Source organism: Lathamus discolor, chromosome 1 (genome assembly GCF_037157495.1).
Source record: "Lathamus discolor isolate bLatDis1 chromosome 1, bLatDis1.hap1, whole genome shotgun sequence".
Classification (NCBI taxonomy): domain Eukaryota; kingdom Metazoa; phylum Chordata; class Aves; order Psittaciformes; family Psittacidae; genus Lathamus; species Lathamus discolor.
Genome location: NC_088884.1, coordinates 69,360,892 through 69,370,295, shown reverse-complemented (window position 1 = coordinate 69,370,295; position 9,404 = coordinate 69,360,892). Strand labels below are relative to the sequence as shown.

The 9,404-nt window shown below is 57.1% G+C and overlaps 1 pseudogene; it reads right to left on the bottom strand.

The window, feature by feature from the left end:
- Positions 1-939: 939 nt before the first annotated feature.
- On the bottom strand, positions 940-2,017 carry LOC136007190 (endosome-associated-trafficking regulator 1-like; annotated as a pseudogene).
- Positions 2,018-9,404: the final 7,387 nt, after the last annotated feature.

Below are 9,404 nucleotides of genomic sequence, written 5' to 3'. Positions count from 1 at the left end.
GGATGACCAGGTCACTTCATGCTCACAGACAGCTCTGCTAGGATAAAGCCAAGACCTATCTATCTTCAGTGATTGTATGGTGAGTTCGTACGTCAGGGTCCTGCAGGTCATTAGGGGGTGACAAAGGCAGGCAATTTAGGTATACCCCTCTAAGGAAGGGCATCCTCTCCGACTGATGCCTTCCTTAGCCAGCCTGGATAAGCCAAGCTCATCCTTAGCCAGCACTGACACTGACACCAGAGGAAAGGCACTGTCACAGCTCACAAGTATGGACACTTCACAACTGCCTAAAGGTTTCTCACCACCTTTGTCACCACCTCACCACTACGACCCTTTCCCCTACTGTAGGAACAGATGCAGTTTCTAGAGATTTTGGATATCTGGCCCAGGAGATGGCTACAAAAGAAGTAGAAGGAGGACCTAAGGGGCATCTGGTCACTGTGACCATGTGCAGCACTCTGCTTCTCACCTTCCCCACCTCACCGAGGAGGGGCAAAGGAACAGATGAAATGCAAGGGACTTGCTCATCTCCAGTTCTAGCTGGTACAGCTGCAGGAAAAGATGGGCACACTGTTTAAGGGTGCTGCATCCTGTGCTGCTGTGCTTCCTCCTGGCTCTCACACTGGAGCCCAGGGCAGCTAGAGCTGTGGCACCGTCTGTTGCAGTATGTTGCCCACCATAGCTGGACCTTCCAGCGCAGAGCCTGGGAAACTTTTGCCGCTGGGTCCACAGCACCAAAACAAAGCTAAAACTACATCCCTACCTGCAGTTTGTACTTAATCACAAGAAATTATTTCCATGAAGAATAAAGGATTCATCTGAATCCTTATCTGAACATACATTCAAGCACATGAGAGCAAACGGCTTTAATACAGGCTGTAGCGGGAGACCCATGGTCTCAATCCGTACACTTTTCTGTAGGACCCACACAGCATGAGTTCATGGCTCTTCTTCTGCTTCTGCTTTATGAATTTTGCCCATAGATTCAAGGACCTCAGCAACAAAATGCAGCAACTCTGCTCCAAAGGTGAGCTGTTTGATGGAGCAGTTTGCACACATTATTATCTCGTGGAGGTTCTGCGAGGCAAAATCTATGTTGCGTTTCATTGTGTTTGGCCCGCTTTCAGGTTTTCATTCTCTGCCTTGGAGCTCTCCAGCTCTCCCTGGAGAATAAAGATCTTCTGCTTCAGCTTTTCCATGTTGCTTTCTGCCTCCAGAGCCCGCTGGGTCATTAGCTGGAGGTTGCACTCATCTGCTGGGCAAAGGACTGTGGCTCTTGGGTGTCCCTCTCCCCTGGCCAGGCTGGCCTCCAGCTGCCTCTGCAGCTTCTGCATCATGCACACCTGGCTCTTCATGAAGCTCTGCATGCTCTTCACTGCCCTTCTGAGCATGGCATTCTTCTCTCTGAGCATGGCGTTGGTCAGCTGCCTGTCCCTGATGGCCTCCTCATACAGCATGTGGGGTCCTGCTCCCTTGATGTGTTCTGGGTACCCCAGATAAGGGTCACTGGCATGGGCCCTCAGGGAAAAGGCCTCAATCCCCAAGTGATTGTCCATGCTACACTGGAAAGACTCATAGGAGCCACATGGTTCCATACTTGCTGTTCAGAGGATGCGTGACCTTTGACGCACAGGGAAGTGACAGGCCCAGCTGTGTTCCTCATCTTTGGACAAGCTGCCAACCCTTTTCACGTCTTTGTAAAATGGTGTCTGAAACTCCTGAGCTGCCTCCTCAAGCTCCTGTGCATACTCGGCCAACTTCCCAGCATAGATTCTATTTTTCTCGGCTTCGTCTTTCACCATGTGAGAGTGCTTAGAATTGAGGGAAAATGGGATGGCGTCTCCTAGATCCTCCACCCAATTATCCCTCAGATTCTTGTAGCTCTTGGACTGCGGTGGAGGGGACACAGAGTGGCAGGAGTAGCTCAATTCATCACCGGCATCATCATCATCTTCCAAACCTTGGGATTCTGGGCAGACCCTCTCCGCTGCCCCGAGGTGTAAAGCAGCCATGACATTTTCAGGATGCTTTGGGCTGCAGCAAGCAGGAGGATCCAAATTACCCCCTTGGAGCCTGGGCCACCCAGGCAAGTGACACTGACAAGCAGTGTGCCAACTTCTGCAGCCTCAGCGACACTCGTGGGGGAAGAAACAGATGCCTAAATCCCCACCCCACCAATGTGTTTGGGAGGGATTGGAGAGAAGGTCCAGGCATCTCTGTGTGTGTGCTGTGGAGAGAACAGGAATCACCAGGTATGTGATGGCACTGTGTGACTGCTGTGAGGTCATGACTGGCGGGGAGAGGAACCAAACAAGTGCAGAAGTGCCTCTTTTGGCAGCAGGATGATAAACTGGATCCTCATGGTCTGGACCAGGCTCCAGCTAGGGGATGCTGCCGGTGGGTAGAGAATAGCTCATGAAGCTACCCAAGACCTCCACTGTGCAGGGGGGACAGGAACCAGCTGGCCCTAGCAGGCAGCATAGGGCAGAGGGGACAACCCTGCCCTGCAGGCTACTGAGGCATCCCAGGCTGCAAAATCAAGCCAAGGGTGTTTTGGTGCCAGGGCTCAACAAAAAAAGACATCGCTAGTGCTTTGTCCAGAGGCATCACCCCAAGCCCCCTGCCCGGTGAGGGGTCTGCACCACGGCGCTGCCGATCTGATTCATCCCCTGCTGCCAGCTGGCGCAGGGAAGCGTTAGTAATGCCGGGCGCCACAAACTGGGAGCGGCACGAGCCAGGAGACGAACAAAAATAAACCTGCTTACCACTTCCACCCCAGCACACCCCCACTGCGCGCGGTGCCGCCACGGGTGAGGCAGACAGGCAGGAGAGAAGCCCTGGGCTGGGGACTGCCATCGCATTGGGCTTGCATTCAGAGGTGCCACACCAGGAGGTGATGCAGCCACTGTCCCCTCTTCAGCAGCTGGTGGCTCAGGGCCACTGCTGACATCCCAGCCTGCACAATGGATGCTGGCAGCTTGGTTAGGCCAGGGGTTGTACCAAGAGGCCAAACCCTAAGAAAACTTAGTTCAAATGGCTGTGGAATGGTCCTCTTGCTCCTTGGAAACCTGAAACACAAATGGGATGAAGGTGGAAGGCTCAGAGATGCCTCCAGCAAAAGGGGGGTTTCAGACCCTGGACAGGCAGCTGCCTATCACATAGATGAGGGAGAGGAAAGCCTGGTCGAGGACAGAGATGCAAATCCTGCCACATGGCTGAGGACCTTGGAGTTTGCTCTGCCTCCTGGGACCTGCATGTGGAAGGGAGCCAGGGGGTCAGCTCTGACTCCTGGAGAGCTGGATGAAACCACACTGGTGGTGGCAGCATGGGTGCCCTGGGAGATGCTAGGCAGGATGCCCCTGCATCCCTCTGCTGCCCTGTCCCTGGCATACATCAACACCCGCCTATATCATGGCCTGAGGAAGCCCCCTATCACTTTGGGAAGCTGCTGCAGCATGGGCATTGTAAGTGCTGTCTTGCAACACTGAAGCTGGCAGCCACATGAGCCTCTGGGGACCAAAAGCCACCTCCAGCCCTGCAGCCTGGGCTGGCCTTCCCTCCTTCCCAATCGCTTTCCCCTTCCTGCACCCTAGATTGAGCAATGCCAAGGACTCCGCGGCCATGCTGCAGTCATCCCGCCTTCCCAGGTGACACCACGCTCCAGCAGCAGAAGCCATTGCACCGGCCCCACACTGCCCCAGGCAGATGTGTGGGGCTGGGCTGCTGCCATTGTTTCCCGAGGGCTCTGCAGGCTGATAATGCCATGGCACGTGGTGCCCATGTAACTTCTCCATTGCTCCACCTCCGGTACACAGTGCAGTGCCTCGCACGTCTCAGGCTTTCTTCAGCCCCTGCCAGAGCAGATCATATATTGTCAATCCCTCCTTACATCTGCGATGGAAGAGTCTCATGAAACAGAACAGAAAAGTCCACGCTGAAGCACTCCCCCACTTCTCTTTTTATAACACCCATATCTGGTGCTCTGGGATGTACACCGCGAACGACGACGATGGAAAAATCCCAGGGTATTTTTACACTCTTAGTCTTTGCTTGCTGTAGAGTTGTCTGGCAAATGCTTCCCTCCTGTCTGTGGTCAATACCGCAGCCTCTGTTTGCGCCGTGCTTCGTACCTTTACTCCCCTTACCAGCTGCGTAGCATCACCTGGCTTTGAGAGCAGCGTCCACAGACCCATCCCACCAGCTCAGGCATGGTAACAACACGGCAGACACCTTCTTGGCTCTTGGGGAGGCAGGGTGGGAACACCCGCTGCAGAGAGGGGACCCCTTTGGCACTTCGCAGACCCACAGCGTTCGGTTTGTCCTCTCCGTCCCCTCGGTAACTCCATCTCTTCTCCTCTTCCTCACAAATCCTCCTGCTGAGGCTCGTAGGGGCGCGGGGCTGCCTTGCAATGGGAGGCAGCGGCCGCGCTGTCACTCCTCGGTGCCGACAGGGCTGGGTGCTAGGCGCTGTACGAGCACACGCGAAGGCACAGTCACCGTGCGGGAGAGTTTTACCATATTAAAAAGGCAAGTGACATATGGAAGGTGAGGGGAGGAAGCTGTAATCAACTCTTTACCATTTTTACATACACACTTCTGCCTTTTCGTTCAATAATTATAAATAGATCGAGTAAGTGCCAACAGTCCCCATCTGCCCGCGAGGCATGATCTGCTGACCAGTTTGTCTCTCTAACAGAGGATTTTATTCACCTGCCTCTGCCTGGTTTAGATTTTGGGGTGGAGTGAGAAGGGGGGATTTTTTTTTTCCCCTCCCTGTGAAGCTCTGGAGCTCGGGGATGGGTAATATGAAAACAAAACAAAATGATTTGAAGTTAAACCATCTCAGTGTGTGACTCAGAGCTATTCATAGCTCCCTGAAGCCAGCTGCAGCAACGGAGCCAGAAGGATTCTGCCCGTATTATTATTCCAATTACCATCTGAATTAAAAGTTTGAGCAGTGATCAGCCCACATACTGACGGGAGGGGGAGAGAAGAAAGCAAAGAGAGAAGGAGAGAAAGGGAGAGAGGCATTAAAAACAGATAAAAATGGGACCCACACAAAGGTCCCCGGGATGACAAAGTCGGGAAGAGGCACGGAAAGGTGACAGCACCAGCTCCTGCCTGCTCCCACACCACCCTGGCGGTCCCTGCTCCGGCCACACTGCCTGGGCTCCCTGGGCTCCTAGCAGAGAGGGGTACCCCTCGGGAGGGCTGGTGGGACTGCAGGGGCACTCATCCACTCTCCTCTGGCTGACACCGGGCTGGGGGCACAAGAGGCAGGGGCAGGGGAGCGGCTGAGCAGGAAGATAAGGAGAGGATGCTGCTGGGGCCGTGGCTGGGGAGGAGTCCCCACTTTGTCTTGTCGAGCGAGGTGGGTGGGCTGGCATCACAGGGAAAACGGAACGCTCAGAAGGCCCCTGGCCTTCCCTGGGAGCTGTTCTGGGACAAAAAGGAGCCTGCCTTCCGTGGTAGCCAGGGTGCAGACCGTGTCCTGGCTGCTCCCGAGGAAGCCCTGGGGCTGACGTACACCCCAGCAGCCGTCCTACCAAAGCCATGGACCTGACCCCAAAGGGTTGGTGCAAAATCTGCAAGAGCTGTAAAACTGAAGGCGCTGGGGTGTCCCTGAGGTCCCTATGCCCTGGGTGGCTGCGGCGCACTCAGGTCACGTCCTGCAGCTTCCCAGCATGACTGCACCAGCAAAAAGGGCATTTCCCCTAACACCCACCCCAAGAGCTCCCTTACTGAGCATCCTGCCCTGCAGGAGCCTTGTCAAAAGGCTGCCCCCAGCAGTGTCCCTGCACCTCAGGGTCTCTCCAACACAGAACCCCCCCTGACCCTGCTCTGGCCTGGCCGGGAGGACTGCCCAAGTGAGGCGTTTCCATGGCTTTCGGCTCATCAGGGATATCATCTACCTGCGCGCTGTGGCTGCACTCCTGACAGGGCAGGGGCAGCCTGCCAGTGCCTCTGCAAAGCACCCAGCAAGGCAGGCACCTGCAAATGGGTTATGACCGATGGCAACGACAGTGACAGCAGCAAAGGGTGAGCTGCTACCCAGGGCAAAGCCTGCTCTTTACCAAGCCCCCAGCTGAGAGAGGCTGCAGCCACTGCTCCCCACACGGCTGCTGCGCAAGGGCTGAGTGCTCAGCCTGACCTGGCTGCTCAGCACTAACCCATCAGCCACAGGGAAAAAGTAATGCACCCCCAAACCCCTTATCACTGCTCTAACACCAAGCCCAGTGGAGGCACTAACCTCTGAGGGGTCCCAGCTTCCCCCCTTTCAGTCATGCCTAAGGGGCACCAGGAGCAGAGCTGAGGGAGTGTCCCAGGGAAGCTGCAGAGCCGCACTCCCTCAGGGAGGGGACAGACTATTTCGCTGCAGGTCTGTTGGCCTCTATTGCTGCAGCTTGCTCGCTCGGGTTAAACAAACTCACCCGAAAGGCACCAAGCCTACGTGCCACCCGATGCCCATGGCATGGAGGACTGTCTCCCCCATCCTTCCCCTGCTCCTCAGCTCCACAGCATGGCAGGGGCTGCCAACACGGATGTGATTGGGTACAGAGGAAAGTAGCATGAAGCGGGACATGGCAACTGCATCTGCACACTAATACACCTTCAATATCCCCCCTGCCACCGTTGCGGGTTGCTGTCGTACCCCTGCTCACTCTCATTGGCGTCCTGCACGCTCACTTGCCTCTCACCCGCTGGTGTTGCCTGCAACTTCTGCCTGGTCCCCTGCACCCAGACACGAGGCTTTTTCTTGGTGGTGGGAACAATGGGGCCACTGTGTCTAGTTCCATGGCAGGCACCACTTCTCTGTAATGCCATCAAGCTTTTGGAGAGAAGAAGTGCCTGCCTGTCCTGCCTCTGAGACCCCAGTACCCTTCAGCCCCTGTGCTCACTATGCTGCTGGTGGGGCCAATCTATACGGCTCTTATGAGGCTACCGGGCTGCTTTACCTTCTCCTGTAGAGGAGTCGCTTTTGACATCCTCTTCCTATAAGCCTCTTTCCAGCTGGCCCCTCCGCATTGGTGCCTAAGCAGGCTGCCAGCAAATACCATGACCCAGCACGGAAAGGGAGAGGGCAAGAGGAGAGGGGAGATCAAAGATGAAGGTAGGGGAAGGGAGAACAAGCAGTGGAGAGGCAGACGGGATGAGGCTGGCAGCTCACCGCACCAGTGCTGGCACCACTCACCAAGGAGGGAGAGAGAGAAGGTGAGGAAGGAGACAGGAGAGGTGCCAAGGTCTGTTCTCCAAGCCCATCGCAGGGGACAGAGTGGGGGACGCTGCATCCTGCATTTTCGCATGGCACCAGGCTTCCTTTCAAGTGTTTCAGGAGAAATGTTGCCATAGAAATAAACCAGCCGTCCAGATTGTGAGGGGCAGGCCCACCGTGGTGGCAAGGGCTGGCACAGACACGGGCACAGCGGTGACAGGAGTCCCTGGCCAGCAGCGTGGGGCTGGAGGGTACCGTGTCCTCCATCCCCTGCTCCCTCATCTCCCGTGAGAGCAGCGGTGGTGCTGCCATGCCTGTGTGGCCGGTGCCAGCCCCGAGAGGCATCTCCGTCCCAAATGCACCGGTGGGTGAATGCTGACACTGCCCCTGCAGGTAAGTTCCCCGCCGTCAGGCTCCCAAGAGGACAGGAATGGAGGTAATGGGTTTCTGGGGCAGTCAGGACAGGGTCGTCCTGGAGCCAGCTACTACCCCTCACCTGCCTGGGCCACGGCACCACCTTCAGTAATGGAGAGCAAGCCTGAGGGTGAGAAGCAGCCCGAAGGTGGCCTCTGCCCAGTCCCGACCCCCACTGCCAGAGGATCAGCATCTCTGCCGAGGAGCGGCTTCAAGACCGACCATCCCCGCTAAAGCCACCTTGTCTGTGAGGAAAAGCACCGCTGGCGCCCCATGGGCTCCCTGCGGAGCCCCCCCCCGCCCTGGTGAGCCGCACTGTCGAGGAACACGGGCTCAGCCCGTCGCGGTTTCGCAGCGCTGCGAGGCGGGCGCAGGCGCTGCGCTCCGTGCTCGCCATTCACAGAAACGCCAGCGGGAGGCTGGGGAGCCGCGCGGCTGCGGGAGGGATGGATCGCTAAAGACGCGAGCATCCACCCATTGATCCCGGCCGCGCCGTCGGGTTGAGCCAGCCCAGCGCGGTAACGAGGCAGGACAACGGGAACTTGCCGAGGGCACATTGCCGGTGATTGCTCCGCTCTGCGTCTGCGCTGCTGTCAGCACGCGGTGGGCGCAGGTACCCAGCACCGTGTCCTCCTGCCCCTTGCTGGCACCCTCCCGCTGGTGACACCACCACAGGAACAAGGGGCAGTGGCCTGTGGCCAGGGTTGGGGTGTCCAGAAGGGCCGGAGGGATCCGTCCTGCCAGGAAACTCCATCCTTCCCCAGCCACCTCCTCACTTCCTGGCTTTCCTTGCCAACCATGGAGGGTGGCCTCAAGAGTCAAGGAATGCTGCTAGCCCTCTGCCAGAGTCATACGTTGTGGTGCTCAGCCTTGGCACCCGAGGAAGGGGAGAGATGGAAAAGGGGAAAGGTGAAGGAGAGGGAGCCCCACTTCCCTCTGGATCAGCCCTCTCCAGTTGATCCATCCTCACCATCCTTCCCCTTCCCTACCACCTCTTGTCCCTACCAGGCTCACATTTCCCTCCTAAGGCAAATATTCTCCTGTACTTACTATTGTCAGTGGCTACAAACAGTGGTGGCCACATGCCGGGGTGACTCAGGCATCTGTGGGTGCCACTTCCAATGGTGAATGGAGAAGGGGCACATCCCTGCTCCTTCAGAAAAACATGCTCCCCACACACCCTGTTGTCCCCTCCAGAGCTCTGGGTCACCCCAAGCCTCAGATCCCTCTCCACACCTCCCACTTCCCATGGCCACCTCCTCCTGAGAAGCCAAGGAGGGCACAGAGCAGGGGTTGAGGGGAGTCTTGGAGCCGTGTCACCTCCACCACACGTCCCCTGCGTGTGCTGTCACTGTCTGCCCTTCGCAGCACACCCCACAAAGGCAGGAAGGGGAGAAAGGAGAGGCCCTGGAGCCATTCACTTTGCCACGGATGGAGCTGGGGATCAGGTGTGGGGATGGGAGACCAGGCTCTCAGCAGAGAGATTTGGGTGTCTCTGGGTGCTTTGCCCAGGAGTGGGGACACGAGGGGCTGGAGGTGGCCTCAGGGGTGTCTGAGGTGACCTGCCTGCACCGTGCAAACAGTGAGGATGCCGGCCCTGCCACCAGGGATCAAACGCAGAGTGTCCCTGGCATTTTGCTCATGGCTTCCTCCTGAGCTCCTTCACCCCAACCCAGTATCCAGAGCATCCTTTGCACCGTGCCTAGCTGTGGGACATTGGATCAGCACCGATAGGATCAGGCACACTGGGACTAGAAGAGCTGGAAGGCAAAGGAAA